The sequence below is a fragment of the Thermobia domestica genome, chromosome 5 (assembly GCF_964235325.1).
Source record: "Thermobia domestica chromosome 5, izTheDome1.hap1.1, whole genome shotgun sequence".
NCBI classification, from domain to species: domain Eukaryota; kingdom Metazoa; phylum Arthropoda; class Insecta; order Zygentoma; family Lepismatidae; genus Thermobia; species Thermobia domestica.
This window is the reverse complement of record NC_137458.1, coordinates 96045830-96068784: the sequence shown is the minus strand read 5'-3', so window position 1 is coordinate 96068784 and position 22955 is coordinate 96045830. Positions and strand designations below refer to the sequence as shown.

The 22955-nt window shown below is 34.6% G+C and overlaps 1 protein-coding gene across 1 annotated transcript in view; it reads left to right on the top strand.

Moving 5' to 3' along the window:
* The first annotated feature begins 4360 nt into the window (after window positions 1-4360).
* Window positions 4361-22955, top strand: part of LOC145684672 (thyrostimulin beta-5 subunit-like) — a 32297-nt gene continuing 13702 nt past the window's right edge. The window contains exon 1 of the mRNA XM_081757057.1: window positions 4361-4487. The gene's annotated coding sequence lies outside the window, so the exon portion shown is untranslated. The remainder of the gene's footprint in view (window positions 4488-22955) is intronic.

Genomic DNA, 22955 nt, shown 5'->3' with positions numbered 1-22955 from the left:
CTAACTTTTAATTAACGAACTGAAACAAATATAACATATTTTATAGATTAATATTGAAGAAAATATTGTTAACTGGATGACTTTATGTTACATGTTTACATCTAGCTTATTATGAGTCATCCTAACGATCTTGTATTTCGTTGCCGTAGAGAGTGTGCAATAGTGAACTTTGTTTCGAAGTTGCAATATCTGCATAATTTTCAAAGAAATTATCATGTTATGCGACTTCGTTGTAATCATATACTGATAGATGTACGCGAATATATATATTTTCTATGAACTTTGAAGCTTTGATTAACATTCCATGTCAAATTTCATTGTATCTTAATCAAAGAATTTTGAGTAAACCACTGAATATAGCCATGTACTTCACAGATGTACTTACTTATTGATAATAGTATTAATCATTTTACAATTTGATTTGTGCATATGCAAAATATCAAGCGTGTAAAATAATAAGAGCACAATATTTAATTGCATTCAATTTATGCTATGTTGCCCACGTCGGCTAAAAAATTCGTAGATTTAACGTAACCAGATCATGATTAATTGTCATGGGACATTTCACAAATGAATACTCTGATGTAAAACTTACGGCAAGCTTGGAAAATATATTGCAGACACAGGTACCACATTAGGTGATGATCATAAGCGAACAATAATATTGTGAAATAGTTTATCTTGCGACTTTGTACTTTGCAGTTTTATGAAGGCATGCTTCTTCGCCAACAGACCAATTACAATTTCTCGTTTGTCGTTGCATTTATTCAAAAATACTATATAATTGAAAACTTCGTCCAAACACTAATAACGTATCAGTATATTTCTGGATAATATCTATCGAATGACAATTGCATGTTCTGTGGCCCCGCATAGCGTAGTCACTAACGCTCTCTCCTTCAGCACGAGTGGTCCCGGGTTCGATTCTCGGTGGAGCACTCGGTTGAAAAGGTGTAAAAAGCTTTTTCAGGTCAGCTATCCTGAATAAAGTTTTCCTCATTCACAGCAGGCAAATGCCGGTTTGGTACCTAACATATAGGTCCCAGTCGCTTCCTTCCTTCCCCAATTATTTCTTCCTTCCCTTTCTTTGGATCGTGTGCTCGCCGAGGGACATCATCCCTCAAACGTAACCATAGCTGCCGAAACCTCAGAAATCTAAATCCTAAATCCTGACAATTGCATTTTCCATTTAATTGCAATAAATGTATTTTTACACGAAGAACTTTATGACGTTTATTAAAACAATTACCTGCTATCCCCTTATTTGTATATCTGATGAAAATCTACATCTTTGAATAACTATTACATACCTTTCATTATGAGGGTGAAGAATCACAATTACGGAGATCCCTTATATTCCCGATTTAAAAGTATTATTTTAATTCCATATTAAGTTGATTGAAAATAATGACAATATTCCTCTTGAGTAAGATAATAAATCTTTTTACAATTTGTTATTGAATTGAGGAATTATCTTTTTAAACATTTCTTTGCTGATATTTGGGAAGTAGTGCTAATTAAGCCTTAGAAAGCAGGATTAGGTCCATCATCAAATGACTCAATTGAGTGAAGTATTATTATGAGGAAAGTAAACTTAATCTTTTATTCTGTTTTTTCGATTCATTAGTAATCATTTGTGAGATTCAATGTTCAACAATTTATGGACACAAATTGGATTATGTTTTTAAGTTTATCTAACCAATATGAAGTACGCAAAAAATAAAACAGGGGATAAAAAAAGAAAGAAGAAAAAAACATTGCTTACGATGACAGTGCATTGATTGGACAATTTTTAGCTGCCCACGAGTTCCAATCAACGAATAGGAATAGCAGGTGTATGTGAGAAAAGGTTCACATGGTATATTGAAATATAAACATTCTAATGGAACACTTTGTACACCTGGAACTTTTTATATACAAACTCTTCTAGGTACGCATTTGATATGAAACAACGTACATTCTATTTGCCCTTATTTTCCCCATGTTATGGTTCTTCCCTAGAAGCTCTTTTAAGCCAGATTTAAGGCGTTGTACATATCAGTGTTGTCGAAACACGAAACTAAAATTGTCTGTTAACTTTTCTTACATCCAGTATCTTCTTCGTAATATGACTTTACTACTACCACTATTATTACTGCTACTAACAATAATGGTGATAACAATAACAATAATATAAATGATCTTTCTCTCATCATGGACTGCAAAGGCTAAATCTAAAAGTTATTATTATTATTATTATTATTATTATTATTATTATTATTATTATTATTATTATTATTATTATTATTATTATTATTATTATAACCAGTAGTAGATACGGTTGGTATGTATTAAGGTCTTCGAATAACGTGGATCGTAAGTTTTCATTATATATCTCAGATCTATGATTATTATAGCGCAATAGCTTAATGTAGATGTTAGAGTAGCCCAATAGCTTAACGTAAATGTCAGAGTAGCCTAATAGTTTAATGTAAATAATAGAGTAGCCCAATAACTTAGTGCAGCTTTGTCGATGGAAGCTTTATGGACGTATTAAAGTCGTAATATATTATATTAATAATAGAAAACTTTATAAGAAAATCCATTATTAATATAATAAATTACAACTTTAATAGCCCATGAAACTTTAATGAATACGTTATTTATATTGCACTATTATGCCATTTCTTCAGAAAAAAAGCTTCATTGATTCCATTTATATAATGAAAAGTGTTTATGGTGCATTCTAATCGAAACACTTATTTCGCACTTCACTTTAATCTCAAACTTTAATCCAATTAATTCACATCATGTCAGATTACTTACCACAGGGACAAACTATTACTAGTATCATTATTCCCATCTCCAGACTAAGTTACGAGAGAAGCTTAAAAAGGAACATCGTGGATTGGTCAGAAAAAGGATTCTGCTTTTAGCAGACAATACACCAGCTCATTTCGCCCATGAATCCATGATGAAGACAATTGAATTAGGATATGAAATATTGCTCTAGTCTCCATACTCACCGGACCTGACACCAAATGACTTCTTTCTCTTTCCAAAAATGAAGTGTCTAATCATAGGACCCATTTTGACAGTAGGGATGACGTCATTTATGAGGTTGAACTGTGGTTTCAGTCAAATTGCAGACTTTTACAAAAGGGGCTTACAGAAAGTGAAGAACCGTTGGCAAAATGTATCGCTAGGCTCGGCAATTATGTTGAGAAGAACTAATATCATCATGGTGTCAGAGTTTTCCAGAGTGGATTTCTTCTATGTGATTGTACGAACTTTTTGATACCTTCTTATAACCTCTCTTTCTCTCTCTGACACACACACACACATACAATCTTTCAAAGCGTCAAACAACTAGAATTAAGTTCTTTTTCCCCACAATTTTCAATCTAAAGAGTATGAGAAGATAGACGTGAAAGATTAGTGTTTCCTATAAAGAGAGACGAGACGAGAAATAAGCTCGTTTTGCAAATTTATGTACAAAATTTATGACCTGATTTCTATTTTATTAATTTCATCTAAAAGTTCTCATAATCCCTCCGCATAACGAGAGGTCTACGAAGGATATGATATAACAACATTTAAACCATGTTTATAGCCTAATTAAAGTGTATTGTGTAATGACTTAGTATCTTTAAACGTTGACAAATTTCGTTCTTGATGTTCGTACAATCTCTTTATCAATCAATAGTTTTTATACTATGAACCATGCAGTGGCAGATCTAGACCGGGGCCGGGGGGCCAAGCCCCCCAGTTTTTTGAGTGACGAAAATAATTGAAGCTATTATTTGTATATTTTTGTAAGTTTGTAATAAACTCGCGATATACCTATCATAGTTGGGGGTGTGGCTGCCCCCCCTAGTTTTTACTTTCTAGATCCGCCACTGGAATCATGCAACACTATAACAGTGTTTGAAATCTAAGACTTGGAGGAACTATTATTGTCCACGAGAATCGTCGTCTCATTTCGAGAACCAGCCTAGAATTGCAATTTTACTTGTCTCGTCTCGAATTTAAAAAGCGTACTTCTCACCTCGTGGGCAACACTAGAACTGACAAAAAACATAAAAGAATTTCAACAAACTATATAACAAGAAAGTCTGGAATCAACCAAATTTACACAGTTACCTGGCAATATTGTTTATATTTGTGTATGTATGTATATACGTACGTTATAGCTACATAGCAATGTTCAAAGGGTTGACTGCCGCCCACGCAAAAACTTTTTCTGCTCGAAATGTCGATGCTGGATTCTCATGTAGTTTTCGGAGTTTTGGTGTGCAGCCAACGACTGGAGTGCATAGAAGGGCATGCGCTGCACCGAGCGCTCTGATAGGTAATATAAAAAGGAGACAATTAACAGGTCGCGCCGGGTGACTCAGCGCATACGTTGCATCAACAGATAGTTTGAGATGAATTTTGTGAAGTGACATAATACGCCCTCTCTCGCGAGTCGGAAAAACATTACCTAGTTCAAAGCATCGAACTACAACGTAAGTTATTTGATTTTTTATTGATTGTTTTTCTTTTTTAAACAAGGATATGGAAATTTTGCATTTAATTAGTAATGTCAGGTTTACATGTAATTTTTCAAGAAAATCAAAGAAATATATTTTCTTTAGAGAGAAACTTTTTTAAAATCAAAATTTGCTTCTTAATAAAAATCCTATTGATTCGAATTCCTTATGCACTTTGTTTTTGATTTTTAAGTTTTAGCAAATAATGTTGAGACAATTTAAAATATCGCGCTACTTGTAAAATAAGTTCGATAGTTTTTATTAAAATGTTAATAAATATAGTAATATGTTTCCACGCCTTTTCTTATAGATAAAAAATCTGTAGACGTAATTCATAATAGTATATTACTATTGTGTAATCAAGTTTCTCGCTATATAAAATATTTTAAACTAATTGCCAGTACTTTTAGAAGATTTTCATAAACATTAAATTGCCTACCTTCCATAATTGTCATATTATTTATTGTTATTAATGTGTTGATTAATAACATGAATATCAATAATAAGTGTTAATAATAACAATAATTTCTCTTTATATTTCACAATAAGTTTTCTGATTTTTTTGAGGAAAGTGCTAAGATAAGAACGAAAAATGTCACAAATTTGAAAACGAGATATTTAACACGCGTAATATACTTGTAAAATAGATTAAATTTATTCGAAAAATTCGTTTTTTTCTCCCAAGTATATGAATCCGACGAGGATAACTTCCTGAACTGCGTTCATTCGTTTCTGGACTATAAGCTCTATGAGACTATTTATCAGTTTATTTAAGTAATAGTACTTTGTAAATTCTGGGTAGCGAACTTTTTGATTTTATTTGTTGTCATTTCGCTGTAGAAATTACTGTTACTTGGTTATTGATTATGTACTGTTCATGTTGTTCATATATGCTAAAACAACTCACGGAACTCAGTGCTGGAGCCCTCTCTTTTTATCCAAGGGCCAGTAGTTCGATCCCAGACTATGAAGTTTGTAGTGGAGAAAATCATGTCCATTTCTTCAGGAAGCGTCTGTTTTCTTCAGTGTTTTCGTTCCACCAATTATCAATAATTATCCACTTTTATTTATCACCTGTCTCCTTTAGCTGAAAGAACATAATCATGAGATGTTAAACATTTCATTTTGGTTGGAGTTCCATGTTAAACTGTAAGTCGATGTCTCATATCGTCTCAGTACTGGAAAGGAATGCTAAACAGTCAACGAGAATTCATCCCGGGTCTGGGGATGCGGTGGCTCAGTGATATGGCGTTCACCTCTGGTGCATAGGGTCCTTAGTTCTAACCCAGCTCGCTCCAAATGAGCTTTGCGGTGGACAAACAACATGTGCGTGGGTTTCCTCGGAGTTCTCCCGTTTCCTCTCACTTTCTTGGTTCCACCATTTTATTCATTCTCATCATCACTCTGTTCTTTAGCCTAGCGGGCATAACTATGGGACGTACCCGGGTTCAGGTGCATCAAAGGCGCGAACCCTTTCTTTGCCGTTACTTGCGCTTCATGAATCACAGCATTAACTTGGATCTCTGTTGGATTTATAACGCAGATTGAATCAGTAAGCCCGGTTGAACGGATAACTTGTCCTATGAGTACATTATTCGTCTTTGCTAACTCATATTTTCCGAGAGTAGTGGAAATGAAAATGGTTTCCAGCTGTACTATTTCCCATTCTTAAAATTTTTAATGGGCAATTATCAAAAGCAGAAAATTATCTATAGGTATATATATAAAAATCACCAGCGGTGAGGGCTTAATTATCTAAGAAATCCGAATATGTATAGTACAAGTAACACTGGATCAATATAATGCTATATGTCTGTCCGAAGAGTTATGATTGCTTGATTAAGTAAGAATATTCTCTGAGTGTTATCTTAATTCTACGTTATCTCTATAATCATTTAGTATTCTATTCTCTTTGCTTTCTCATTAAGGAGTTTACAGAGAAAATTAGGTACGATTAGGCCGAACAGACAAAAAAAAAAAAAAAGCAAGTGTTAGGAATAGTAATGGAAAAAATGATTGGCGCAATTACAAAGAAAGAAAAGAAAACAAAAGAATTTTACGATTATAACGGCTAGGATAAAGGAGACGGTGATGATGAGAAATGAATACAATGGTGGGATGAATAAAGTGAGAAGAAACGGAAAAACCGCGAGAAAACCCACGCACACGGTATTTGTACACCACAAAGTTCATTTGGATCGAACTGAGATCAAACCGGAGACCCCACACTAGAGGTGAATGCTCTATCACTGAGCCACTGCGACTCTGAAAGAAAGAAGAGAAGGTAATTATTTCAGACAACGTTGCATCCTAAGAGACAGGATGAAGTATATGGTGGAAAGTGAAAAGAGACGCGTGAGAAAAAGGTTACAATTAAAGGATTCCCTCAGAGACAATGTGCATAACCACAATTTACTTAACTATTAAATAACCTCACAATCAGTATCATAAAAGCTTAAATATCCATGTATTGGATATTTATTAATATTAAGAATTTTATATTCTTATATAAAATATAAGATAATTAAGAATTTTATTTACATTCTTATTTTATGGTTACATGAAACTTTTAGGATGGTCTTCCATAGAAACAACATTTCGTGGTGTATGACTATCTGTGATGGAACTCTTTAACTGATGACTGATATTAAATCCGACTAGTCCATTTCAAGTATGTCATGATAAAGAGATTATGGAAGTTTTTCGAGTATAACAAATAAGCATCCAGTGATCGAAGAATTATTATAACGCTTCTACTATGTGAATTAACCATTTACATTCATTCTTTTCAATTAAAATGCATTTGCAGAGGTTTAAAGTAAAATAGAACACAATATATGTAAAACTAAGAAGTAGACAGTTTCCATAATACAGTATGCATTAAACGAACATTTCTCGCACTGATATACGAAATATGAGAATATATTGTTCTACAATCCAAATTAATTCTACAGTGCAGTTTAAATTAACGTTTTTTCAGGTTTGCTCCGTATATTTGCCCCTAATTTTTTGAACTAAATAACAAAAGATAATGTTCTTCTTCAATTGGTGAATGTAATATTTCTTTGGTTCAATTCGACTTAGGTCAAACCAGAACTTGATGGTCCATTTCTCAGGAGTCAAAGATCTATAGAGAGGATCACAGGACAAGATCACTTCATTTCTCATCCGATATATGACCATTTGGTCCTACAAGATTACATTAGATTTTGATACTTTTTCCCAGGTATCAATCTATATAATTAGACTAGTAAGCTCTTAAACATGTAGTCATTTACTGTTAGAATGAAACACCTTCATCCCCGCAAACATTTATTTTTGTTTCCTGATTATAGACTGCTTGTGATAATTTAAACTTTATACTTAATGTATCGTCATAACTGAACTTTCAGTAACAGACACTTACTCAAGCGGACAACCCAAAACTTTTTGTTAGAAGAGGTTCAAGCTTTGGTGTGTATCCAATACAGCCACTGCATCTACAGGGTGTTTCAAAACAACACCGACAACGTTTGGGAGGTGATTCCTGACATCAAGATAGGACGAAAAATAAATACCAACCTGGGTGCACAAATGCTTCCTTTCGGAATTATAAGATGCCGAAAACATGAGAAAAATGAAGTTTAAAGGTCCATCGTTCCAAAACTACGTGACTTACCGTAGTCGGGTCAAGATTTCACTTAGGAACTAATATGTGCGCTATCCAAAAATACATATTTCAGAATCCCAAAGTATTCACGCAACAATTTTCATAGTGGCAGTTTGGCTACGGGCATATAATTTGAAGTACTCATCAACTACCTTCATAAAAATTGTTGCGGAAGCATGGCAGGATTCTGAAACATGGATATTTGGATAGGGCATATACTAATTTCTAAGATATGTCTTGCCCAGACTACGGTAGGTCCCATAGTTTTGGAGCTATTGACGTTTAAACTTTATTATTATTATTATTATTATTATTATTATTATTATTATTATTATTATTATTATTAATAGAATTTTAATTATAAGTCTTAAATGATTTATGAATTTATTTTCTCTAATTCAATCAGTATTCATATCTTCTACTTTCGAGCGAAAGTACGCGAGAAAGTCCTGTAATCGGGAAAAAATCGAATTCGAGATTTCAAGGAATTTACAAGTTTTCTGGTCTGCATATGCCGAGAAAAAAAAATTTAGATGTCCTTCCATCTATTTGTTTGTCCCGATAACAATACCTAAAGGCTGTACCCTGCGATGCATTTGGACCAAATTTTAAACTTATCCTTTTCATAAAGTTCTTCAAAAATACTATTGCGAGTTTCTTTCTACTTCTGAAACCGAGGATAGTTTACTTGAGGATGAAAATCGAAGGTTGTGATATTCTCAAAAACTGCTCTAACAATTTGGTTAAATTTTTTTTAAAATAATATTTAATTAAGAATCCTACAATACGATATCAATAATATTTCAGAGAAAACTCCAAAAGTTGAAGTACGTTCTTCATTATGAATTGTTTTCATACGGTTTTCCTAAAAGCTCTTCGAACTCCTTCGTGGTTAAGCGGTTAGCATACGTGCCTTTGGCGTGGGAGACCCGGGTTAGATTTCCAGTTGGAGCTCATGTTGTTCGAATTCCACGTTAATGAGTAGGTTCCGTCTCATATAGCCTCGCTACTGAAAGTGATTTTAAATTTCAAATCAACCTAAAAGCTCTTCTGAAAGAGCAACTTTCCTCATATTTCTTATGATTTAATATAGAGCAAGTAATTGTTCCTGAAAATTTCGCAAGAGGTATTTGATTTTCTCCATCATTTCGAGCAATTTTGTTCACATTTTGTAAATAAATCTTTCCTTAACAACCCTACAATATGGTAAGTACTTTCCTGAAGAAAAACCAGAAGCGATAAGTTACAAAAAAGATTTTATTTGTTTATTTTTTAATGCCTTCACAGTATTAGTTAAGAGTCTCATGATGATGGTAGAAAAATAAGAAGAAAACAAGAAAAAATATGAAGAATTCGGAATTTTGATCATGTTTTACGTTTCAATTCTTGTACTTAAAAAGTAATTCTTTAATTCCGTCGATCTGTTCGAACCAATATAAAGAGGCCTACAGGTTACATCATTCAATGCATTAATACCAAATTTTAAAACTCTATTGTAATAAAATTCCCCAGTGTATATTTCGAATTTTCTTCTGACATCAAAATATCAACTTACATAACTGGAGAACGAAATTAAAAAAAAAAAAAAATAGCGATTTCCTCAAAAACGGCTTCAACTCTTACGCTTATATTTCAGACATCCATATTTCATTAACAGCTATGAAATACTGCATCATTTATTTCTGTTCTCACAAAATTTCAGAAATATATATTTGTGTGGGTGTGTTTTGTAAACATCGCCATCTAAATGTTTAATTGAAAATCCACAATAGTAACGGCTACTTGTTGTAGCTAAGTATTTTATATTAGTGTTTAGCCTTCCGAAATAGGGTTGTAATTGTAGGAAACACAATTTTTTAGTACGTTTATTTCAGAAGAGTCAAGTTCCTGTTGTGAGAGTTTGCTGTGTATATCATCATGTATGTAGAATATCTCGTTTGCTTCAACATCATTCTTATAATAAATTCATCATTACTTAGATTCATTATTCATGTTCTACATTGACTTCAGAGTATAGACGTGGACCGTTAAAGAGTTTCTTTGATTTTTGGTACCGAGGCTGTATGAATCTTTCACTGTTGAATTTCTTTAAATAAATCGTTTTTTTTATACAACTCTTAATGTTTCCGCAATATTGTGAGGACTCATATCCGACAGAGAAAACAACTTCAAGTAAATCTTAGAAAATGATTTAAGCAGTGAAATCTCGCATATACATATATTGAGAAACTTACTGTCTATTTTGCAACTAAGATAAAAAATTTCCTAAACTAAAAGCACGTTATTAGTTTTTAAAATAAAAAGTATTTTTCTGTTCACCGAGTAGTTTAATCAAATTTAAGTAGATACAAACCAAAGCTGGTAATAATGATGAAGAGAAACCTTTACTAAGCACAACTAAATTTTCGGCTTTCTCCCTAAATATCTTACGACAAATATCTGGGTTATCTAGCTGTATCATTTCTTCGTAGCAAGGAATTTTAGATAGACAAGAATCTTAACTTATACGTACGTAAGACAAACTTTGTATAAAAGCATAGTTTCTGTATTTACTTAGCTGAATTTGTTTTAATTCTTAACATTCAATTCTGCTAACTAATAGAGATGGAGAAAATTATAAATTAATAATGCTTAGGAACAAACCAATGAAGTCTTCAAGCTTTTATCTACCTAAAGTTGAATTTGAAAAATCCAAAATCATCTAAAGTTTGACTCAAGTTCAATTTTTTGTCATTAATGAAGCTACTGAAATTAACTTATTCAAATATTAGGTTTGTGTAAATGAAATGTCCGTTTTGACGTCCGGTGGGAAACTCACTTCAGCACTCAAAGGATCGACACGTCATGGTGAGGTCACGCGTCTAACATCACAATTTTAATACACGTCCAGTAAACTGGCTAGTGTAACCAGACAGAAAAGTGATGATTTCAGATTTCTCCCGGGAAGAATTTCAGTATACTTTTTATGAAAAATAGTACTACGAAAATACTGAAAATGAAATGAAATGAAATATTCCAGTTTAACGTCCCATGATTATTCTTTTTAGACTAAGGGAGACAATGATTAAGGTACGTGAATCATGATGAAAGAATTGGTGGAATAAGAGAGTGGGAGGAAACGGGATTACCCCGAGAAAACACCGACACGTTGTTGTCCACCACAAACTTGCTTTTTCGGGGATCCAACCAAGGATCCCACGCAACAGAGGTACGCAAATTCTGAGAATCCACATTGAGGATATTAGGAAATATAGCTCCAGGGTGAATTTACTTGGGGCAACCCCTGAGATCATCACTGCCAGACAGTCAGGAGTTAGTGCGTTCTTAAACAGGGTCATATGATAATGAGCCATGGAGAACACATGACTGTGAATGATTTTTCTATAAGAATTACTGCACAGGAAGGCGAAAACCACACACATACATACATTAACAGTACATTTGGACCAGGGATGGTGAATGAACGCACCATTCACTGTTAGTTTCTGACACAGCAAAATGATCCCCGTCGGAACCGATCAACATCATGTTCAGGCGAACTCCTCAGGAGCAGTGGATGCAAACCATTGGGAAAATATTTTTGGCGTTACAGATGAGTTAGGCATACGTTATACCACTCTCATTCGATAGGTCCACGCAAACGATAAGGTGAAAAAGTTGGTCTCATGAGTGTAACGAGGTGACATCGGTAAACAAAAATTGCCATCTGAAGGTGCAAAAGTTCTATGAGTGTATGAAATAACTTGGAAGTTTCCTGCATTGGATTGTCACATCTGATGAAATGTGGATTTCTTACGACAATTGTTAATAGTTGATAAAACAGTGGTTTGATCGTGATGAACGTCAAGAACAGTGTCCCAAACCACTCCTTTACCGGCAGAATGTTGCTGCTGTTATGATGGGTGTGGTCTATCATGTCTTTCTCAGGCGAGGCATTACCATCTTTGTGAATCGTTATAGTCATGAACTTCATGTATTGAAGCCCACACGTGTCGATAATCATCCATCAGTGGTCAAAAGACATGGTGCCCTCAAGTTGCAGGACAATGTTCGCCAACATGTACAAAGGACAGTGTAGACTTTGCATAAGTTACAGTATGAAAGTATCCCTCACCATAGTCTACTGACGCTTCTCTCTTCAGCTACCAACTCATAACGTATTTCAAACGTTTCTTGAGGGGAACACCTTCCTTGGTGATTGAGCAATGCAACATGCGGTTGAGGACTTCTTCGCATCTTATACTTCACACTTCTTTCATCACGGAGTCCAATCGTTGGCTGAACGATGACAGAAATATGTGATTGCAAAAGGTGGCTATTTGATTAATCAGATATTGTGGATTTCTTACTTTTTTTCTCATTCGAGCTCCCTGGTGGCTAAGCGCCTTTGGCGTTGGAGACCCTGGTTTGATTCCCGGTGGGACCTCATGTGGTTAGGAGGTCCACACCTCATAGACCCTCGCTGCTGAAAGAGATGTTAAACTGAAAATCAAATCAAATTACATCACATCACATCAAATGAAGTCAAGTCAAATAAAATCAAATTAAAACAAATCAAATCTTTTTCTTGCTTTGCATTTTGGAATGACGCACAAGGGACAAATATTTCATTCATGTCAATATAATAATTAGGAATGTTAGTATTTGTTTAATCTGAATTTTGTGAGAATTTTACGAAAAAATCAGGCATCTAGCGACATTGGAGGGGATAGACTTCTTGTTCTTGTTCTTTTTTTTTTTTTTTTTTAATTTTCCGTCGAAGTTCAATTTTACTCCCTGCGCTTTTCTATCACAAGGATTCCAGAATAACTAAGTCCACATAAACGCACATATAGACAGAATACACACTTTATATAAGAAACTAGAGAGGGACATATATTTAAAGTACGTATAACTTAATTGACTTACGCCCTTACTTGCGAGAACAGAAAGACACCGACAGGTGAATAATATACGGATTCATTCATTGTTTTATCACTACCAATGATTTTTGTTACTATTAATTTATTACTACTACGAACTGTTGACAAGTAAAAGATCATATTCCTTCATCAACATTATAACAATAGCCATTAACATTGTGTTTAACTTGTACAGTGCAAATTTAAACACACTAACATAAAAATATTTCTCGTCACTAACCGATAAAAAATAATCTTTTGTTATTTGTTTTAGTTTAGAACGCTTTTCCAATATGTAGACTATGAGACGTAGATCAACAGTTTAAGGTGGAATCCGAATCATCGTAATCCATTTAATACTCTCCCACCGAGACACAAACCTGGCATCACGTACATCAAACGTGCGCTCGCAAGCCACTAGAGAAACCAGCGGAAAGGTCAAAATAAATAAATAAATAAATAAATAAATAAAAGCATTAAGTGGCTTGAGTCTTAGGAATCTTCATTACGATTCCCACTTTTCTATTTTGTTTTTGTAAATAACTAAATAATAACAAATAACATAATACAGCAAAATCTTGTTAATCCGGACGCCGATAAGCCAAACTCGCTTAATTCGGACAGATTGTAAAAACGACAAAATGCAAAATTTTATCGTACTCACAGGAGTCCACCAGGTCCGGACCCTTCCCGAAATGTGCTGACGCAACATACCTTTGTACACTTTCCAATAAAACTATACTCGTTTAACAGTGAAATGATTGAAGTAGCATGAAACTTTGATTCTATCATCTAAAGTCTTTCTCTTATAAAAGCAATGTAGTTCTCTCATTTTTATCTGAAAACATAGCTGGAAGTATTTGACAATCACTTATCGTCTTTTTGGGTGTAGCATATACTCATTCAATACTACATAGACGTAATGGCTTGTAGCATTGGACCCCTCAAAGCTTGGACTCGTCCGAACAAAAATTTCTGGGTGCGCGCGTGCCTAGAAATCGCAGTTGCATTTTGTAACAAAACTTCATGATAGTTGCTAATTGCAATGTATTTGTCCGTTATTGAGGATATTACTAAAACGCCTAACATACTAATATGAATAAATATCGTCCAACTCGAACAGCATTCCTTTTATTTCACCACAGCCATAACACTACATAACCCAACACTTTCTTTTTTGCATCACATCATTATTGTATATGCATCGTCATAATAAAGGGTATAAACATATGCACTATATACCACAGCCCTATACATTGTATTGTAGTGCTTTACATCTTATTCTATATTAGTAGGCCTATGTCTTTAGACATACCATAATGAACGTGTTTTATTACTATAGAGTTGTAATGCATTTTCTACTATTCTTTTAGATTATTTAAGCTAATCTGGACTTCCGTTATTCCGACCAATTTACCCGCAAATTAGTTTGGATTAACGATATTTTACTGTAGTTCATTTAAATAGATCATTTAATTCCTAGAAAATACTATGAGATCAACTAAATTATTCTCAAGATTTTTCAGTAATAGTGAAATTGGAGTGCCTGACAATTTTAACATCATAAACTACGCATCAAGATTGCCGTAAGAAAAAGAAAATGGACAGAACTACTAGTCCTTTCAGGGGTGGACTGGATCCCCTGACAACTGGGAAAATATCCGATACGCTCTTCCCTTTATGGCGCTCCCCGCCAAAAAGTCTACTTAATTACGAAAATAAAATGAATAAACTTTCCTGAAACATTTACATTATTTTTTCTGGAATAATGCGCACAATAATTTGCGTGTTTCGTGGGTCTTTGTTGGTAACAACTTTTGAAAGTATGTGTAAAATTTTGAATAGTACGACTCCCTCCCAATATCTTTACCCCCCCCCCCACAATTTTCACGTACCTAGAAAGATGCGTGTAAGATTGGTTAATGGTATGGTGCCCTCCAATATCTTTACCATCATCCTTCTCATGGCACTAGTAAGACGCACGTGAAAATTGATAATGATGTGGCGTCCTCCCGATATCTTTACCACCACTATTTTCATAAAGCTAACAAGACACTAGTTTAGTTGGTTAATGGTAGTATCTTAGCTTCCGTCTAGTACCTTTGCGACAGATGATTAATGAAAGTGAATTATTATGTAATAATTAGTGAAATGATAACGTGGAAGTCAACTCAAAAACTCCGAAAAACCAGGATGTTTTTTTACCGTAAACTAACAGCTTCGAACCAGAGACCGCTGGAGTCGAGATAAGCGCTCTAACATTGAACCACCGTGCTTCCCTTGACTGATTTGAATTTCAAATCCCTTTCAGCACCGAGACTATATGCGACTACAGAACCTACTGTTTAAAGTGAGATCTGAACCACTACTGGGGTTTGAGTCCGAGTCAAGTAAACACAACAGGAATTGAACCTAATGTCAAGTGCACAGAAGATACAATCATTACAATTCTATGGAGAAGCACACATAATAAATAGTAATGAAAGCGAGCGAGGTTTTCACTCGGCATGAGATGTCTTTTGTTGAGTTGATTTTGAGTTTAACGTTATATGTATATGAGTGAGGCTATATGAGACGAGACCTACTGATTAACGTGGAATCCAAATGACATGAATTCCCGCCGGAAGTCGAACCAGGGTCTATAATGCCAAAGGCGCGTACGCTAATCGTTCAGAACGAAATAGTTCGAGATGTCTTTCGTGTCTGTCCTTATGTACCTATACTAATATATAACAATATGTGTGTTTCTGCATGTCCGCATAAGATTTTTTCACAGGAAGGATTCATCTATAAAAAGGCTGGAATTTTGTACATAAATATATCTTCAATAGATTCAATCGCGTACGTAACCGTTTGTCGAATTTCTACTCGAGGGGAAATAGGAGGCTTCATTTTCTTTGTGCAAACATTATACAGAACCACAGGGCCTGTGAAGTAGGCATTGTTCCAGTATTCCGAGTTCGACACCTTCCAGATCTTTGAATTCTTTTGCATTAATCTTATTCTTCCCGTGCAAAGAATAGACACGTCAGTTGGCTCGGGAATCGATAAGGACGATACCAAAAGGTATTGCTTGTCCTTATATATTTCACGTATTTCTTTACTTTCAAAACGTTTGCATAAATATTATTCTTCCCCTGAGAAGAACAAACACTTCTGGTATTATTATTTTTTTAAAAAAATAAAACAATGGATATGCTTTCTTCTGACTTTCCATACAATTCTTTTGCTTGGGATTGAAATTTGAAATTGATTGAGGAAAAAGTGGTTTAAATATTTAACAAATTGAAAATTCACGATTGTGTACATATCTAATTGGATAGCAAAATAATTTCCTTCGGTAGTTTGTAAAAAAATATGACTTTAATGAAATATAACACATATTTCTTTGAGGCTTTTCAATCAGTTAATTCATTCGTTGGGCTTGAAGTAGGAAACGTTGCATATTAAATACTTTTGTTTTTTAGGAACTTAGTTTATGAAAACTCCCTTATATATTTTGAGACAATGACTATCTCCCACTGTTATTGTTATTTATCTTATTTCTCGAATACGTCAGTTTCTCTTACTATCTACGCTTAGACAGAAGTCATCACAATGTAAAAAAAAAAAAAAAAAAAAAAAAAACTCGCTTGCTTTGAATTGCTTTCTCTCCTCCTTCTTCCTCTTTTCTTTTAACTCAAGCAACGGAGAAATAGAAAGAACATAGCGATAAACTGTTTGTTGCAATCAATCAAACGTGTCCAGAATATGTGCATTCTCTACTAAAACAGAAAGTGATAAAAAATCATTATAACTTCTGGTTTCAGTTTTCATCTCCATAGAGCAAAAAAAGATAACAGATTGCGAGAAGCAGTCAGTGGCGGATACAGGGGGGCTATCGGGGCGATCGCTTCCCCCCAGAAGAGGAAACTTTTATTTTATTTTTTATATAAATAAAACCCATTCCAGAGTTTAGAGCTGTTAAAAGTAGCTTTAAGTAGCAGTATTACAACCCACCGCCCCCCAGAAGTCCGTCCTGGATCCGCCCCTGGAAGCAGTTTCCTCCAATATATTAGGCGTTCTAATAATAGGCATAATCTTTTTTCTTAACTTTCTATTAAAACCGGGAGTGGTAGAAATCAACAACTTACGGTTCTAACCTGATCAGTATAGAGTAAAAAACGATTATGTTTATAGATTCTGATAAATGGTCTTCTGCAATCAATTAAGCGTCCTAAAAATGTATTCCATCTCAATTCAAATCTCTCTATTAACCATATATAATATAACTCTATAACGGGACCGGGGATCAAATCTCTGCTTCGATCCTTTGTCTCAATAGACCAACTTTTTAGACCTGGAAAGGTCTGGGTTCGTTCCTCAGCTATACCTTCTCTGTTCATGTCAAACGTATATATGTATATATATATTGAAAGCTCAAAATCTCGAAGCGCAGTGTCCAAGGTTCGGGTGTTTACTAGCTCAGCAGAATGATTGAAGAATTATGGTATCAACACTCCAACAGGGCATCGAACTGAACATACATATATAAATCACTTCTTACTTTGGATGCCTATAGCGTCTCATAACAAGATTTTATACTAACATGCCCATTTTGTACATGAATAATATTTTCATGCAAAAATACTAGTAACACGAAAATGTGTTAAATAAATGAAAATTTATTTTAAATTTATCGTAAAATATTTTCCGAAAACTTTTTAATTGTAATTACTGAATCTAGAACATTATAAATTTTCTATTGCATGAAAATCGTACAACTGTTAATATTATGAATTTCACATGTTATTATTATTTCTGATCAACATTTGCTAGCACTTTCCATAATAAATAAGCTATTTAATATACAACGCGTTTCTATATAACGAATCTCGAGACGCGGACAAAACATGTTAGGATGCCTAGACGTTAACATAACATATTGTAACCAGGAATAAAAGTGAGGGGGGAACGCGGGGGGATGCCCTCCCATCCCCTTTAAGAAATATGTACGGCGTCTCGCAGTTCCTTAAAAAATACAATGCGCAAAGATAGGCAGGGGGACGGCGTTACGTCATGCTACTACCTAACGTTCCCCTACCATTTTAGATCCATTTTACCCCTGATTATAACATCATACTTAACTCTTTCTTCTTAGGATGAAGTATGCAGAGTTCTTTTTCTTTTTACGATATACTACTTGTCATGAAAACTACGATCATTTTTTATTACTGGGACACAACAAAATTATTATGCTAAAAAAATGTTCGTTTCTTCTTGTTTCATTCAATGGATGGCGTACATTGCTCTCTCTCTCCACCCGCGAGACGCAATTCTAAGTTCATGTGTTAGTATGCGTGACTTGTGTATTAATCTGAACACTTTTAATTTACACTAGAAAAATGTAAAATAGTATTATTATTTATGTTTGTACGGGATTAGCCCACATTATTACGGTTTACTAGTTATTAGAAAATCTCATATTTGTTTATATTCCATAAAAACACTCTTTTTATATAAGAATTTCGTACCTTCTTTCGGAAGACTGAATTTTTCTGTACTGTCCTGACGAGTTTCTTGAGTTTAAACCAAGAGGCAAGGCGAGCTTTGTATATGAAGAAACTGCTCAAAATCACTTTGAAGGATCACAGACCCTCCATATAAGGGATACAATTTTGTCTTTGCAACTTGCTGAACTATTTGAAGCGATATCCAAAATGAAGAACGGATCAGTGGCGTAGTGTTCAATTAGTTAAAAGTTCCTTGAAAAACACGCCGTAATTGAGAAACCAAACTCCTTCATGTAGTGTACGCGTGACACTGATATGCGTTTGTTGTGTTAGCTTTTTCACGACCTCTCTTCTAATTTATTCTTAGATATATTCTTTCTTTTATTTTATATTCCGTTCAGCTTATATACATTTTTCGAAGTCATATTTTTGCTCATTTGTTTGATGCTGAGGGTCCTTTATGTGCTAGCAAACACCGAGATTAGTGAATAATCAATAAATGAATGTTCCGTGGTAACTTTCGTCATGTTTATGAAACATAATACGCTGACTTTGAGACTGATAAATCAATCCTATTGCTTAGGTTGAAATTAGTGAAGGGTAAGGGATGATTTTCTTTCCAAATTAAAAAAAGAAGTCCAGTATTTAACGATAAAGAATATCTCGAACAGTACTATTGCATTGTTTGATAGTATTTGGAAGCTTAAAAGGAACACGAACTGTATATGTATTTTACAAACTTTAATATTGATTCTTTATTTTCAAGTTCCGTACTTCAATGTTTTTTCCTGAAAAATCCAGGCCATTTTATATAGCACGTTCACTGCATAAGGAATCAAGTTCACTTTTGGTCATCTTGAACATGAAGAAGATTTATATCTGAAGCTCCTTTCAGAGCTTAAAAAAATGATCTTCAAATTTTGTAAATAACTAAATGTTAAAAATCATAATGTTGTCTTTCACATCTTTGTTTTTCTTTTGGAGTTTAGCGCCCTACCTTTATGCACTGAAACTAGAGGAGACGGTGATAATGAGATGAATGATAATGGTAGAATGACAATAGTAGGAGGAAGTGAAGGAACACCGAGAAAACTCACCTAGACGGTGTATGTTCATTATAAAACTCATGTAGTGGGAACTGAGATCGAACCAGGGACCCTATGTGACAGAGGTGGGCGGTCTATCGCTCAGCCACCGCGGCCTCTCACAACTTCGATAATTGGACTTTTTTTTTCTTGTGCTCTGAACTCCCTATATATATCGAACAAGTTCAACTGAACTCAATCGATATGGATAAAACTTGGAGTGGTGGTAGACTTTGACCTGCTGTGAAAAAGTTTTGTTTATATGCTTTTGGTTTCCGGGCTACGAGTAATCAAATGAGAAGTATGAACTTGGTGAAATTTTCGCTAAACTATTTTAATAAAGATTTGCATAAAAACTCAATGGGCGATTTTTCTGCCGCATTTGAAAAAGCTTATGAGAAAATAGAAAGATGATAAATGCGAATGAAGGACGATGAAGTAATCAATAGGATCTTGAAAAGTCGAGTACGTATCTTGAGTACGTATCTTGACAAAATGCTTCCACGTAATGTTTGTTGGCCAGAAATCCACATTGAACAGAAGAGATCCAACGATATCTTAAATGACACATCATTGCTTAATACTGTAAATCCCTGCCTACTACACGTTATAACATGTTTAAATTAGTATAAAGGTAACCAAGAACGTTCTGTCGCTTTCTTACTCACCACCTTCGAACATCGATATGTCACCTAAGACGCAACAGGAAGATTAAAAATAGTCCCCATCAACATCGACGACCTTCTGCCAACGTTCTGGAAGGCCATGGATTCCATCGCGGTAGAACTTGGTGGGCCGTGAAGCGAAGAAAGTATAAATACATTTTGCACCTCTACTAGGGATTTAAACTGGCGACCTCTAAGGTGATTGTCCAAGAATGAAATAGGTGATAATCGGATGGTATAATGTCCAGGGAGTATGGCGGATGCAATAGCGTCTCCCATCCAAGGCATAGAATGGTTTTCCCGGGTCATGCTGGGCACGTAGGGCTTGGCGTTGTCCTGTACCAGGCGGACTCCTTTGCGATTCAGAAGTGCTGGCTCCACAGTTTTGAGATTTTCTTGAACACGTCTCAGCTGTTGACAGTACACTGTTGCATTGATGCTCTGACCAACTGATAGCAGTTCCCGATGCACGATGCAGTCCACCAAACACATAGGAGGACCTTCTTCTGGTGCAGTGCTGGTTTCGGTTGTTTCAAAACCGGTTCATGAGATGCTAACCAATGATGAGGGCGCCGCGGTGTTTCGTACAGGGCCCACTTTTCCCCACATGTCAACATCCTGTCCAGAAATTGCTCCTTCCTCAGAGGAGACAGCAAAGAAACACAGGTGTCTGCTCGCGTTGCCTTCTGACCCGGAGTCAAATCATGTGGGATCCTTCAACCCAACTGTAAGGCTTCCCAAGTTGATGGAGGTGCTGCTGAATGGTTTCTTTACTCGCACTGAATTGTAGTTCCAGTTCCTCATATGTCTAGTCACTGTTCGCCTCAATTACTGCCTGAAGATTTTCATTTTGCACATGTGTTGGTCTTCCGGCACGTGTTACGTCTTCGAGCGTTTCGTAATCGTCCTTAAACTTGCTAAACCACCGCTGCAGTTTTCGCATAGTCACGACACCCCCACCTAAGGTCTGGCATACCTTCCGCCCCGCTGCAGCGGCGTTTGACCCCAGTTTGAACTCGTACAGCATACACTCCCTTATGGAGCTCTGTGGAGGTCTCACGTTCACTCTGTCCTTACGCAAGTCCCCGGTGTAACTGAGCTGCCACAACCAGGTAGTATTTTGGATATATCTACACCAACAACTGACCTTCGTCTTATCTCCATTTTTGAATACAAATGGCCAATGGAACACGGTGAAGGCCAATTGTGAACTCACGGTGTGAAGGAAAATGGAACACGGACCTCTACAAACAGCGACAGAAAAAGGCTTGTTGTTATACTATGTAAAATAAATAGAGACTAATACTGGTGTGATTAAGAATTCCGTATAGGTAGGACTACTATGCTGACTTTTTCTTTGATTTATTATTATTGGAGTCAATTTTATGGAATTGGAATCAATTTTTGATATTATAGGGATTAAGTGACAGGTAAAAAATATTGTTAAAAAAGATTTTATTCAGAAAATATTAGACAATAGATATCATGTTCAATACTGCCTACAACAATATAGGTATGAGGGTACAACTATATAATATGAGGAATGGATCAACATTAGTTTTCTTGAATGATAAAAGTTTTAATTTTAAGAAAAATGATCAATTTTATAAAATCTAATAGACATTCATTTTTAATTTGTACAAAAATATACATTTGTAGTATTTTGACGATGTATCTATTATAGAATAAAATATATTTGGTAACAATTTGACAAGCCATTTTGATTTAATCCGACACTGCTTTATATTTTTGTTTCAATAGATATGTTACACTGTATGCAATATGTGTTTAACTTTCTATGATACTGACTTTTGTAATGGACAAACACTGCATACGTGAGTTTTCTGGGGGTTCTCCCATTTCCTCCCACTTTGTTCATTCCACTATTTCATTCGTTTCTCGTCATCATCGTCTCCTTTAGCTTAGCCGGCATAAACATAGGACGTAAAACTTAAAGATTTCATTTTTTGCTATGATAAAGAAATGCATTTTTGCCATTGCGCTATTCATTGTTCAGAAGTTATTATTACAATTATTATAGCATGGAATACGAAGTTCTGTATTGATTTTATTTGTGACTTCATTTACTGAACCAACTATAAAACGAAGAACTTTGAAGCATGTACACAATCAAAATTTTATTATACTGTATTATTAATCCTTATGTAAGCTAGTTTTAATCTTTCAGTTATGTATACAACTTGTAGTGGTGCAAAGAATCTTATAGATTCTAGTTATTTCATGTTATTTGAAACAGTTCATATATGTAGTAGGGACAAGACTTGTTGATTATTATAAACTCTATTCTTATAAAATGTAGTCACAAATGCTTCGTATTGAAACATTTATTTATAAAAATTCATAAAAGAATAATAAATAAAATACAATAATTATATGACAGATAAATACGTATAAAACCAAAAAAAATTACTTTGTCAATTAAAATGCTGTTGCTTATTGAAGCTTTTGTAGTTTTCTTTTACACATTTTTTAAAATTAAAATAGCAACTATCCAAACCTGTGATATATGAGTTATTATTTACTTCCTTTTCTGAATGAGTATTTGAATAAATGTTTACTCTTGAAAATTTTCAGTATTTGTTTTAAAGAGTTACATCAGTTAAACTTTAGAGTCTGGTGTAATCGAAAACT